The sequence below is a fragment of the Musca domestica genome, unplaced genomic scaffold, assembly GCF_030504385.1.
Source record: "Musca domestica strain aabys unplaced genomic scaffold, Musca_domestica.polishedcontigs.V.1.1 196, whole genome shotgun sequence".
Lineage (NCBI taxonomy): Eukaryota > Metazoa > Arthropoda > Insecta > Diptera > Muscidae > Musca > Musca domestica.
Window position 1 is genome coordinate 815,547 of NW_026712248.1, and position 10,881 is coordinate 826,427.

The 10,881-nt window shown below is 36.1% G+C and overlaps 1 long non-coding RNA gene across 1 annotated transcript; it reads right to left on the reverse strand.

The window, feature by feature from the left end:
- Positions 1-10,175: 10,175 nt before the first annotated feature.
- On the reverse strand, positions 10,176-10,597 carry LOC131802085 (uncharacterized). The gene is made up of 2 exons (XR_009342031.1): positions 10,488-10,597; positions 10,176-10,415 (listed from the first exon to the last, which is right to left on the reverse strand). It is a non-coding gene; the product is annotated as an uncharacterized LOC131802085 (long non-coding RNA).
- Positions 10,598-10,881: the final 284 nt, after the last annotated feature.

A 10,881-nucleotide genomic window follows, 5' to 3' on the forward strand; every position in this document is an offset into this window, starting at 1 on the left:
TAATATTTTATTGGAATCATTTTGAAAACACTCAAAAGGTTTTTTAATATTTAAAAAAAGTGATTCAATTTTTCACTTGGGAATATTTCAAATTTGTATCACAATTTTTTTATATTTCTAAGGAATCTAAATAAAACTTCCTTCCATTTTGTTTTGTTGGCCAACTTACCACAAAATTAGCACAAATCACAGCCAGAACTACAAATAAAAATACCTTTACCAACATGACGTGGTATGAATATTAGCACAGAAATCCACTCAGACTTATTTAATGTTCCAACTTGTTTTCAATACAATTTTGTGGAAAATTTCATTTTGGACTTTTATACCAAAACGATAAGAATCAATAAATGGTCGATTAGTAAAAATTACTTTCCGCTTGAATGAAGGTCAATAATTATGGTTTGGGGTAATTTGGGAAAGAATGGAAAATTCTTTCGAAAGGTCAGAAGTGTTTAAAATACAAAAAAATAATAATAATAAAATAAAAAATAAAAATAAAATAAAAAAATAAATAATAGACAGACCGTAGATTTATAACTTTTTTATTAAATAAAAATCATGAAATAAAAAAAAATTGAGAAAAAAAATATTTTTTTTTGTATACCCTCCTCCATACTATGGAGGGTATATTAAGTTTGTCATTCCGATTTCGACATCTCGATAATATGATTTTAGACCCCACAAATTCTAGAGTGATTTTCACGAGCGGACTGACTGACAGACGGACGAATGTTTCCAAACTGACTTAGCATCTCTTGCAGATCAATATTTGTAGATATACAGGGTAAGATGAAACAACTGCAGCCAAATTCAGACAGTTGCCATTCCTAAGCCACTCGTTCGACAAAAGTTAAAATTATTCCAGTGACAGCTCATTATATTGTTTACAAGAGTACAAAAGAATTTCGGTGAGAATTTTTCAGAAAAAAGTCATTCGTGATAGTGTGATTTCTTTATATTTGGCTGGAAAACCACAAGTGGATAGATAGAGCAGGATAGAGCACTCCTGCATAATCTAATATCTTTTGTGTCTCGTACCATCGCTCGTTACTTTGATACTGGTAGCGTAGCCCAACGTCAAGGAAGTGGACAGAAGAGATAAGCAACAGCAGAAATGGTTCGAAAATTAAAGAAGCGACTTGATCGAAACCCGCCTCGCAGTGGCCGAAAAATGGCTCGTGAGCTGAACATATGGCAATATTCCATTCGGCAAATATTGAAAAATGAGCTCGGGGTAAAGCCATTGAAGTTCCAAAAAGTGCAAGAACTTACACCGCAACAGAAAGTAAATAGACTCAAAAGAGCTAAAGAGTTGCTTCGCTTGGCCGAAGGTGGTGAACTGCCAAATTTGGTTTCTCCGATGAGAAAACATTCGTTGTCCAGCAGGGCAGTTTGCAAACAAACAAAATGATCGTTTTTACTAAAAGGTCAGCTGAAAATGTGCACCTTCGGTTAGCCACCACAACTCAAGCGCTGGCCATGGTGATGGTGTGGGCTACCATAACATGCGATGGTCGCTCTCCGATCGTATTAATCGACCATGGCATCAGAATAAATTCCAAATATTATAGCGAAAATATTCTGGAGGGTGTATTAAAGCCTTGGGCACGCAAACATTTGGCCGCAGACCTTGGACATTTCAACAGGAGTCAGCACCATCGAATTCAGCACGTGCCACCTAAGAATGGTTACAGAATGATGTTCCTCGCTTCATTTCCAGCGAACAATGACCATCAAAATCTCCGGATGCCAATCCGTTGGACTATTGTGTCTGGAGTATTTTGGACAGAAAGTTTGGCACTAAAAAATACCAAAGTGTCGAACACCTCAAGCAAGCGCATCGCCGGGAATGGTCAAAAAATGTCGCAGAGCAACATTTGGGCAGCGTGAGACCGTTTCATTGGCCGTTTGAAGGCCAAAAGATTTACATGTTCGTGCAATTTCTATTTTTTTTTTTTTTTGAAAATTTTGTGCATTATATTTTTTTAAAACTATTTTTACAGATTTGATTTTCAAAACTAATTCCGAATTTTGTACATTTTTTCATTCCATCTCCAATTAAAATCTTATACCCCGAATGATTGCAATGGCACATTTGAAGGATGTTCTCTCTCTCTCTCGCTTTCGGGTCGCTTACCCCAATTTTTTCCATAAAAATTCAACGTTTGATAAGCCTACTTCAGCGTGGATTGTAGTGTTCAGCATTAGCAGGTGGCGCTCTCAAATAATTTCTCATGCATTAATATGATGCCTTCACACACACACCGACACACACTTGAGAAAAAGAGGCCATTCATTTCAATGCATCCCATATATGTAGATATTTATGAATGCAAAAAAAATACCTCTCTAGGTATGCATGTGTGTGTGCGTTTCACTTAGAGAAGCATAAATATGGAATTAATTAATTAGCTGGTTATATAGAAATATGTGAACCGAAAAAAAATATCCATCGTTCCATGCCCCCTTGTAACGGTGGAAATAGGTTTACACCTCTTGCTGGTTAAAGGTGTGAAATTAATACTGTAAACCCTTTACCTGTGACAGAGAGAGAGAGGGGGGGAGGGGGGAGAACGAGAGAAATAGAGAGGGAAGTTTAGGATATTTTTTTTGGAAAATATAATATTTTGATTAGCCTAAGAGAGAGAGAGAGAGAGGATGGGAGAGAAAGAGAAAGGCAAGTTAAGAACATATTTTTTTAGAAAATATTATTTTTAAGACCGTGTCGCTTAAAAAAATAAAAAAAAAATATTTTTTTAAATAATATTTTTTCCATGAGTCGACAGAATTATTTAGAAAAATTAAAAGACCCAAATGTAGAAATGTTTTATCTGAATTCGATTCTTATATTTTTGAAATAATGATATATAGGTGTTTTCTTACGAATTTCAGTGTTCAAGCCCCTTTTTTCTTAATAAAAAAAATTGTTATACTTTTTTGAATATCCTACTGTAAAAAATCACAAGTCATCATATATTCGCCTTGCATCGCTTGAAAAAAATGCTCGAATATTTATCAGCATCACTGACAGGTGAACCATCGTTCAGACTTAACTTTAAGGCAATAGTTTTCCGGCAGTACCCATCAACTGCAACACAACTAAGATCAGATCCATTTCCAACCCTTGGCTATGATTTGCCATGGTTTTTGCCTGACATCTTCAGCTTCGTCGCCATCGTCGCCAAAGGAAAGAATGCAACGAAAACCACGAATGTGCATACATACATCCATACATAACTGTTATATGTATGCACATGTGTATGTGTGTAATAATATACCTGCCTCTGAGCTTGATTTACTTATTGTCATTTATAAACTCCCACCTTTGATAGGTGTTGAGAGTGTGAGTTTGATATCCTTAAATAAAAAATAGAGATGAATGAGGAAAAAAGTGCAGGTTTTCCATTTTCTTGGAAAGGAATATTTAGATAATTTCCAAAAATATTAAGAGGACAATGTATCAAAAATACTGGAATTAGATTGATAAAAATTTGAGACCTAAGTAAAATTCAGAACAATTTCTTGTAATGATACAATGGCAATATTTAAAAATTTGGGGCCTATACGAAGACCTGGACCTGCATAGACAATTTTTTTGTCTTAGGCTGTAGCATCCATTACGAATTTCAAATACCAAATTTGAAACTATTCCGGTGAAAAATGTCGCTAAAATCATCAAAATACCGAATATCGGGAGGTACAGTTATATGGGGGCTATACCAAAACGTGGACCTACATGGCCCATTTTCAATACCAAAATTCGTGTAGATATCACATACATTTGAGCAAATGTATGTGATACTTCAATTCGTTCGGAAGCTAGAGTGATTTCCACAGACGGACAGACGGACGGACATTGCTAAATCGACATAGAATTTTATGCTGAGTAAGAATATATACACTTTGTTGGGTCTGACATGAGTATTTCGAGTATGGTGGAGGGTATAAAAATAGTAATTGAGTACAATTAATTCCCTTATCCTACAGTTTAAAAAAAAAAGTTGTCATGATCGACATCTCTGCTACCAAGAACTAGATTTTACCAATTGGCGCCTCAAAGTATGCTATGATACATGCCAACCATATTCAATAGTAAATCGTGGACATAAATAAATTTTTACTTTGTTGTTCCCAATACCATTATTGTTGTTTTTATAAAACAACATTTGTTTATTAGTGGAGAACGATGGTAATGTTTACCAGGGGTAAGGCAGGGAATATCTAGGTTTCGGAAAGAGCCACCAATCCTCATCAGTTCCCTTGTTTTTTGCCAGGGATATTCTCCACAGAAGTTATTTTAAAATAACTCCTATGCCAAAAAAAAAAACTCTTTTTACCCAAGTGATTTTTTACAAGTTAAATAGTATCAGTCGGTTCTGCCGACAGATGTATATCCTCAGCCTTGAGTTATGATTATTCAAACTGTTGATCCGAAGCAGTTGGTTAATCGTATCTGACCTAAGAGATATATAAATAACACAAAGTGGCAGATTTAAACTATATCGACTACTTCCTAAACTTTATATGAGATATGTGCAAATTTTCGGAAAATGTGGAAAAATACATGAGGTAACAGGTATAGGGGACCGAATATTGGTATGTTCCAAATTTGAAGGAAATCGATCATTTATAGCCGATTTTATGCGAAATCATACATTTCGATAAATTATATATTCATATCAGATTTCTTGTTAAGAGAAATATTTAGTTATAGCAAGTAAAGAAAGAATCGCTGAATTGTTTCGCAAGTTATGACAGATAAAAGTATTGGAAATTTTGACTATTTGTGGATGAGGTACCTGAAGCGGTTCGCAGATATATATCATTTTCACACTAGATCCTGTGTTAGCAAAAATATTTCGGTGTGTGAAATTTGAAGAGAATTGGATACTTATTTCGCTTTCTTTGAGCGTTTTGTTTTTCAAAATGTTGAACCCTATGTGGGGGAGGTACCAGCGGGAATGGTCCGATCTCTGCCATCTTTATAAGAGATCTTGTGTTGATGGAAATATTGAGATGTACCAGTTCTAATGGGAATCGAATATTAATTTCCCTTTTATTAGCTTCAGGGATACTTAAAACTGTGACCCTTTGTAGGGGAGGTACCAGAAGAAGTGGACCAATGTATCACACACTAGACCTTAGGTTAATAAAAATATTGTGATTTGTGTAATTTCAAGGAACCGGATGCTTATTTCGAATTTTATGATTGTTTTTTGTTATTCAAAACTATGACCCTTTGTAGGAGAGGTACCAGAAGGAATAGTCCGATCTCTACCATCTTTATAACAGATCTTGTGTTGATGGAAATATTGAGATGTACTAGCTCTGAATGGAATCGGATATTAATTTCCCTTTTATTAGCTTCAGGGATACTTAAAATTTTGACTCTTTGTGGGGGGGGGGGGGCTGTTAACAGAAGAAGTGGACCGATATATCCCGATATATCACACACTAGACCTTAGGTTAATAAAAATATTGTGATTTGTGTAAGTTGAAGTGAACCGGAAACTTATTTCGAATTTTATGATTGTTTTTTGTTATTCAAAACTATGACCCTTTGTAGGGAAGGTACCAGCAGGAATTGTCCGATCTCTATCATCTTTATAAGAGATCTTGTGTTTATAGAAATATTGAGATGTACAAGCTCTGAATGGAATCGAATATTAATTTCCTCTTTATTAGCTTCATGGATACTTAAAATGTTGACCCTTTGTAGGGGAGGTACCAGCAGGGATGGTCCGATCTCTACTATATTTATAAAAGATCATCTGCTAATGGAAAGCCAAGTCCGAATGGAATCGGATGTTAATTTCGCGTTTAATGAGCTTCATGAATATTCAATATTTTGACCCTTTGTGGGGGAGGTACCGATATATTCCCGCTTCACACCAGACCTTGGGTGAATACAAATATTGTGATGTTTATAATTTGAAGACCATCGGCCACTTACATCAAATTTTATAAGAATTATAATTATTCAAAATTTTGACCCAATGTGGGGGAGGTACTTGATAGAGTGGACCAATATTGTCTATTTTCACATATTAGGATTTGCAAAATTGAAGCAAAATCGGATTATCCTTTCACTTTGTGTGCTGAAAAAAATATTTTCTTTGAAAATTTTGATACTTTTTTTTTGAAAAATAAATTGTTCGTCTACCTCTGTTCGGGGATGTTTAAAAAATATTTTTTATGCACAATAAAGTCGTGAGGTTTTGAAAATTATATATTTTTTTAGAAGGCTATCATTTTGGAGATTTCCTAAAAATTTTCAATTCATGTCCATGGCACATGTCCATTAAGCAGTCGAGAGCAAATAAATATTTTTTTTAATGTCTTAAAGGTGATTTCAGGGCCACCATAAACTCTGTGGGAGTTGATCATAAAATGTAACTCCATGAAATCAGTTTTATTTGCTCACTTTGTATAGCTCTTTCTCTATCTCTCTCTTTTAAAATTACCATGTTATTTTGGTTCCTGCAACTATTTTATCCCCTTAGTTATCTTTATGCCCAATCTTAATGAAAATTTTTGAAAAAAATTCAAAAATTATTGTCATAATAAAATTATTATCGTAATGTATTTATCTGGTGGTTAGGTGGCTAACTAGCCTTTCAAAGGCTATTCAGTGGTCCCCCAGCTCCCGCGCAGCGCACCATATGGGATGTCTTTTATGTTGGCCACTTATCAACACCATCATTATTAATGATGCAAATTAAGGAGTGGAATTTTAATTATTTAATTTAACCATCCATCGAGAATTAGGGGGGAGGGTAGGGTAGGGGGAGGCATTGAAGAAATCCTAGTTTTTATTACGCGCTTTGGAAAAAGTGACTATGTAAAGCTAACAAGGAACCTGGAGATAACCGCTCATCATAATGGTTATCAACACGCAATAATGAAGGTGGAAATAAAGATGACTGGGCCGGGAATAGGACAGAGTTGGCCAGGCGGCCATCAAATGTTGACAAGCCAAAAGAAAAACCAAAAAACAAAAAAAGGGGTTATGGCTAACAAGCCATTCATCCATGATGGCATTCCACAAGTAAGCATGACAATAGTTGTTGTTGTTGTTGTTTTTGGTTACAACAACTAACAAATGACAGTAATAACGATAATTATGAATTTTATCCGATTAAAAACAATGCTCATTTACCTACCCATCCACTTACCTCCAGCGAGGAGAACACTAAAAGGTCCTTGCATGGCCAGGCATTAGGATATTTCGACTATCCTTTGGCCTCCCACCCCCGACCTGCTGAGCTAAATGGCTAACTGAGTGGCTAACTATGAATGAGTGTGTGTCAATGCTGGCACGCTGTGTTGCGGGTATTTAACGCATTCAGAACCCTCCAATACCCCACCCCCCACTCACAGCACAAGGATGCGACAGCCAAATGCGTGAGCCATGATAATTAATTTTTAACTAATTTGTATTTATATGCATTTCTGACACATAACAGTTAATACGCATACGAAGTTGGATTGGCTGGACAACAAATGTCACAGAAGTCCAAAAACACCCACACACACAGAAATCCTTTGCCCGCCTGGGCCTATTATTTTGTGCCACAGGCCATAACTCTAACACTTGGATAATTGTGGGCTGATGTGTGTGTGTGTGAGAGCGCGCGCTCTCCGAGCGGGGAGGGGAGTACAATATTTAGTCATTGTCACTATTTTGTGGCCGGCTCTCGTGGAAAATTGCCTACCCCCACCCTCCGGCCTTTGATGCGTGTCATAAGGCTCAATTATATTATGACACTGGTAATTAAATTTTAAGCCATCATCAGCGGTGAAATGGACTTCATTTAACTTCACATTTGGAAATTTATTAAGAGTCAGTCGGTCAGTTTGTCAGTTCGGAAGCCGGCCAGCCAGGTTCTTGGAGGAAATGTATGAACATGAATTTGGTGAAAAATTACCTGTTTTTCCCCCCGCGCTTGCAAAGCGGATTATTTGTTTGTATTTCAAGGGTGTGTGCCTGATGTCAATGTATTAGTTGCTGGGCCTACCCACACACACACACACACTCGCACACCTACACACATGTGCATAGAAGAAAGATGATCCTTGGTTTTTGATAAATTCTTATTTATGAAAAGTACTTTTACATACTTGGACATTTATCATGTACCCCCGTCCTTCAAGATTCAGAGAATTTATACCTTTCAAAAATGTAATGATGTCCAAGAAGGTGACACACACATGTGTTGTGCCCTTGGATGGGCCAGGGAGGAGTGTTCTTAATTGAATTAAAAACAAAATCTAATTTATTGCAACCTCAATATATGGTTCTAAATTAAACAAGTTAAAAAGCAGTAAGTTCGGTCAGGCCAAAATTTGAATACCCTCCACCATTTGGAACGAATTCGGAAATTTTCAAAAAATAACATACTTAAAAAATTCTGTTAAAATTTTAAAAATACCGAATATAGCCGTTATAATGGGGTGTATACGACGTGGACCTACATAGGCACTGTTTGCCATAATCAAATTCGAAACTTGAAATAAACGGTGAATAATGTAGCTAAAATCATCAAAATATCGTATATCGGGTGGCACCGTTATATCAGAGCTGTGCGAAGACCTGGACCAGCGTAGACAATTTTTGTCGCAGGCTGTTGTATCCATTACCAACTTCAAATACGACATCTCAAACAATTTCGATGGGTATTGTACCTAAAATCGTCAAAATACCGAATATAAGGAGGTACTGATATATGGAGCCTATACAAAGACCTGGACCTGTACAGGCAATTTTCTGTCACAGACTGTAGTTCCCATTACGAACTCTAAATACGTAATTTGAAACCATTCTGTTGCATAATGACGCTAAAATCATTAAAATACCGAATATAGGGAGGTAATGTTATATGGGCGCTATACGAAGACCTGGCCCTGCATAGACAATTTTCTGGCATAGGCTGTAGTATCCATTACGAACTTCAAATACGACATATCAAACAATTTCGGTGGGAATTGTACCTAAACTCGTCAAATATAAGGAGGTACCGAATATATGGAGGTACTAATATATGGGGCTTATATGAAGACCTGGACCTGCACAGGCAATTTTCTGTCACAGACTGTAGTTCCCATTACGAACTCTAAATACGTAATTTGAACAATTCCGGTAAATAATGTCGCTAAAATCATCAAAATACCGAATATCGGGGGGTACTGTTATATGGGGGCTATACGAAGACATGGACCCGCACAGACAATCTTCTGGCATAGGCTGTAGTATCCATTACGAACTTCAAATACAAAATGTGAAATAATTCCGGTAAATAATGTCGCTAAAATCATCAAAATACCGGATATCGGGTGGTACCGTTATATGGGGGCTATACGAAGACGTGGACCCGCACAGACAATTTTCTGTCATAGGCTATAGTATTCATTACGAACTTCAAGTACCAAATTTGAAGTAATTCCGGTAAATAATGTCTCTAAAATCATCAAAATACCAAATATTGGGAGGTACCGCTATATAGGAGCTATACGAAGACGTGGACTTGCATAGGCAATTTTCCGTCATAAGCTGTAGTATCCATTACGAACTTCAAGTACCAAAATTGAAACAATTCCAGTAAATAATGTCGCTAAAATCATCAAAATACCGCATATCGGGAGGTACCGTTATATGGGGGCTATACGAAGACGTGGACCTACATGGCCCATTTTCAATACCAAAAGTCCTGCAGACATAATACACATTTGAGTAAAATTTTATCCATCTACTTCAATTCGTTCGGAAGCTAGAGTGATTTCCACCGAAGGACAGATGGATAGACGGACAGCCGGACGGACATCGCTAAGTCAACATAGAATTTTATGCTGATCAAGAACATATATACTTTGTGGGATCTAAAGAGTGTATTTCGAGATGTTACGATCGGAATGACAAACTTAATATACTCTCCATACTCTGGTGGAGGGTATAAAAAAAAGACCAGGGAATCCACTTAAAAAAATCTAGAGCTAGACATGTACCCTAAAAATTTTTGAGAGAATTCGAAATTATTTTTTTATATCTGCCAAAGAGGTGGTACAATCCTCTATTGGGAATAAAAATTATTTTTTTTTATTCCACGAGCAGCAGAATTCCCTTACTTTTTCCCTCATCTTTCAAATTCGAATTTTCCCACCAATAAAAGCAAGTATTGAAAGTGAAATTCCGAAAATATTTATTTAAAAATTAAAATTATGCCGTTCATCTTTACCGCTGATGCATCCATTATTTTTTCCGTATCGTAAACTCAAACACTTGGCGCCGAAGTGGCCGGTGCAGCGGTGGTGGTACGATTACGGCCACAACCACCACCGGGGCCACGATGAGCAGCCGTATCCAAAACATGGAAACCAGCCTCCAACACACGGTCAATCATCAAGGGTGTAGAACACTATCAAAGGGATTAAAAAATATTTAGATTCAATATTTTATTCAATATTATTTTTTTATTTTGAAATCTTACCACAAGGCCCACGAAGAATATGGCCAATAAAATTACCAAACAAGATTTCAACATTTTGTTGAGAAAATTCGACTTATCTTGGAAACGATGCAAATGAAACTGAATTTTTGCAAATGTTTGGATTTGTGAAAGTTGCCATTGAATTTTATAGAATTATTTGGAAGAGGAAATTAAAATAGTTAACAATTATTATTGTTATGGCTTAATTAAATTTGAAATATGCCACGGGTTGTTTGTGAAAGAGGCATTAAAGCGTAACCGTCAAAACAATTACTGAAATCACAAATTAAAGTGTTATACTGCAATTATAAAGTGTTATACAAATTAAAGTGTTATACCGCAATTATAACACTTTAATTTGTGAATAATTTTTGTGCCACAATCTTTTAAACCC